Raw genomic sequence first — 4,111 nt, forward strand, 5'->3', positions numbered from 1 at the left:
CAAATATTACAGGCAAGGGATTTTCATTTCTTATATCCATCCAGCTTGATAGAAAAAAGCAATGGATGCTGGTCTGATTCACATTCTGCTTTGATAACCTCTTTTTATTTTTAAAGCTTCTATGATCTCTTTATTTCCAATGTTCTAAAATTGAATGATGATGTGTCTAAAGGTGAATCTTTTTTTCCATCCATCCAGCTGAGTACTCAGTGGACTGTTTTCAATCCAAAGATTTGCATCCTCTAAGGAATTTTTTTTCTATTTTTGTATTACTTCCTCTCCTTTTTTCTCTCTTTTTTTCCCACAGTGGTGGATGACATGGAGCTCAGGGCCATCTAATTGTGTGGCTCATGTGTGCCCTCTAGCCCCGCTCATGCCCAATCCCAGATGTACCAATTCCATTTTACCATGAATTCTGCTAGGCATTCCTTGCCTTATAATTTGGTGCAGTTGACAAAATGTAGTTCATGATGGGCAATTTAATGGTCAAGCGCTCCATGTCCCCCAGGGCTCAGTAGCATATCAGAAGTGATTTTTGAAAGATGCCAGCATGTTATATGTCTGCATTGTGATTTTTCTGTTGACATTGGCCATAAACTGCACATCGCATATTTTCTTACTACAGATACATCTAATAAAGTCTGCCAAGTTGTATGACCCAAGAGACATTGCTGCTTACAATATAGTCTGAACATGCTAAAAGCCCTTTTCTGTTCTGGGCCCCACTTGAATTTGGCAGCTTTTTGTGGTATCAGTATGTAATTCGGAGCAGTATTCACAGTATGGAACTTGCTATCTCCAGAACCTAAAAGGCATTCAAGACAATGTCATTCCTCCTTAGTGGTAGGAGGTACAAAATGCAATATTTTTTTTTCTCTATCTTGGAGAGGTTGCCCCAACAAGCCCCATACTGGGCTCCTAAAAAGTTTAATAATGTGGCATGCATCTTCATAGGGTTTATCACTGCCCACCCTCTGGAGCACAGTTGTATTTGCTGCTTCTTGCTGCTCTGGTCTGATTAAAGTACTATTATCAATATAGTGAACCATGTAATGTTTTGGGGGTTTCTAGATGGCTCAGATCCCTTCAGACTATATTATAACCGAAAGCAGAGAATTAACATAGCCTGGGGCTAAACTATAAATATGTACTATTGTTCTTCCTTATCCTTTCTGATAGGGATAGAAAAGATCACACTCATCAGATCAGTGACCACGTACCATGTACCTGAGGCTGTTTATCTACAGTGGGCACAGATATTACATCTGATATAGCACTGCAATCAGGGCCATTAATTGGTGAAGTTCACCGTTATCTTCCAGAAGCCACCTGATTTTTGTAGAAACCAGACTGGTGAATTAAATGAAGATGTGATCCCTTGATCCATCAGGTCTTTAAAGATGGCAATAATTTCTGCATTCCCCATGGATTGAATATTCATTTTAATTTACTCTCTTGACCAGAGGTTTATTTTTGTCCTGTTTCACTATGATACGCTTACCCCACATGCCAAGGAACAATTTCAGAACTGTAAATACATTCCAATTGTACTTCATGGGACAAGGGTTTATATCCGACCTCCACTCTAACAGAGGATCCATCACAATGCTTCTGGTCCCCTGGGATCAATGTCACTTAGGAACCTCTGTCCAACAATTCTTGGGGAATGAATATATTTCCCTTTCCCTCTTGTCTGATTACATGAACAAACAGCCATAGGTTCCTTTGAGGAAAGGTTAAGAAACCACATATGCTATAATGTTGTAGTCTTTCCTCCTGGAGACCAGACTGCTCCTTCACCCTAATGGATTCCAGGCCTGAAAACTAGCTCATGGCTAGCAACTGGGCAAAGGTTTATGATTTTTTAATTGGGCCAGTTTCCTTCTACTACCTGATCATCTATCCTTGATTTATTTTTGTTGTATAGATTGAGCAATATCCTTGATGGCTGCCCAAATATCTTGCTCCTAGGAACACTGTGCTCTGTGAACTATCTTCATAGTTCTCTACTGGTCAGCCCCCTTTGGCTGCCAGTTTGAACTTGGTGCTCATTGCTTGAATAGCACCCACCTTGCATCTGATGGTTAAGTGCCACCACCTGATCTCTATTATTTTAGTATCCTATCATTTCCATTGCCATCAGTGAGTAGAGTTCTGATACCATATCTTCCACCATTCATCTTGGCCTACAAAGGACAGCTATAACTGAGCTTCTCTTTGATGCCAGTGACCTTCCCACTGGTGCAGACTTTACAGCTTTGGTGGCAGCCTGCATCCAGATTGGTCAATAAAGGAGTGTACAAGACTCAGCTTCCTCCCTCCTGAACAATTTTGAAGGGACATCCTAGCTCCAGAGCTCCTTCTAGGATTCACTGAGGTCTTTGTTAACAAATTCATCACTCTACCTTTTCCCTCTGTTCAGTCCTGCTTCCTTCACTTCACTCCCCTATAGGCACTGACCCTAGGAGCACTCCCCAGTAATTTCCTGAATACAAATATTTGCCTCAAAATTTTCTTCCCAGCAACTGAGAATGCAGACCCTAAAATGAGATATTGGCACTGAACCAACAGCCGATTGACTAGCATAGAGGACCCCATTGTGATCTTGGACCAACTAATTCTCTTCAGCTGAAATGAGGCTCAGAGAACTCATCTAAGAGCTATTGGCTATCAATAATATCCTAGAAGTTTGGGGAATGAATGTTTCAGTTCTAGGAGAAGGAATCTGGGCAGTACACCAACAGTATCTACTACTTTTATGTTCTCCAAACACTCCTTTTTCATAGTAGACCACTGTTGTTTTATGTTGCAATATATGTTTGACTTTCTCATAGAATGCTAATTAAAATTTTTAAAAATATTCTTGCTGTTCCTTAAATTAACTTTTTTCTTTAAGTTCGGTGACCCTAATGGTCCATTTTGGTTTTGTCTTTTTTTTTCTTTGGTATCGCTGGTTTTCCTCAAAATATAGAGCTTCTTGGTTGTTTAAGAATTAAGACCATGGCGGTGCCTGGCTGGCTTAGTTGGTAGAAATTATGAATCTTGATATCAGGGAGTTGTGAGTTCTAGCCCCACACTGGGAGTAGAGTTTACTTGAAAGAAAAGAAAGAAAGAAAGAAAGAAAGAAAGAAAGAAAGAAAGAAAGAAAGAAAGAAAGAAAGAAAGAAAGAAAGAAAGAAAGAAAGAAAGAAAGAAAGAAAGAAAGAAAGAAAGAGAGAGAGAAAAAAGAGAAAGAAAGAAAGAAAGAAAGAAAGAAAGAAAGAAAGAAAGAAAGAAAGAAAGAAAGAGAAAGAAAGAAAGAAGGAAGGAAGGAAGGAAGGAAGGAAGGAAGGAAGGAAGGAAGGAAGGAAGGAAGGAAGGAAGACTATGTTGATTTGCATGGGAGTCAACTGCTCTTTTATGTCTGTTTCCCTAGCCAACCTGCCTTTCTCCTAATTGGGAGTGCTGACCACAAACCAGTGGTGATATTAACTGGCAGGTTTCTTTTCAGGTGCTCTGGATAGATCCACATGAGCAGTCTGGCTGCCTTCATTACAAATTTCAAAACAAGTGCGGGTTTACTCTGGAGCACTAATTTCCACTTAAAACCCTCAATTTTCCCATGTAGAGAGTTCAAATTCTTTAAAGAACAGTCTTCTGTTTTTCTGGGGGTAAATAGTGTTGCTACTAGTCACTATACATGTGTAGGGGAGTTCAGGATATTTTTACAAATTTTGCTACTTACTGCTGAACTGTCCTCCATAAAAGTTTGCCAATTTATTCTCACCATTTTACCATACTCTTGAAACCCCAAGGATTACCGATTTTTACATGTTTGCCAGTATTATAAATAAATATTATATTATCATTTATTTTGTATCAAACTTTTTCATATATTTATTTTTTTTTAATTTATTTATTTGTGAGAGAGAGAGAATGCATGAACAGGGAGAGGGGCAGAGGGAGAGAGAAAACAGACTCCCTGTTGAGTGTGGAACCCACCCTCTGCCCCAGGGCCAGATCCCAGGACCCTGAGATCAGACCTGAGCTGAATACAAGAGCTCAACTGACTGAACCACCTAGGCGCCCCCTTTCATATATCTATGAATATATATATATATGTATATATATG

This window comes from Mirounga angustirostris, unplaced genomic scaffold (assembly GCF_029215605.1).
Source record: "Mirounga angustirostris isolate CCGP_5_RB_7025 unplaced genomic scaffold, mMirAng1.0.hap1 SCAF_8, whole genome shotgun sequence".
Taxonomy (NCBI): Eukaryota; Metazoa; Chordata; class Mammalia; order Carnivora; family Phocidae; genus Mirounga; species Mirounga angustirostris.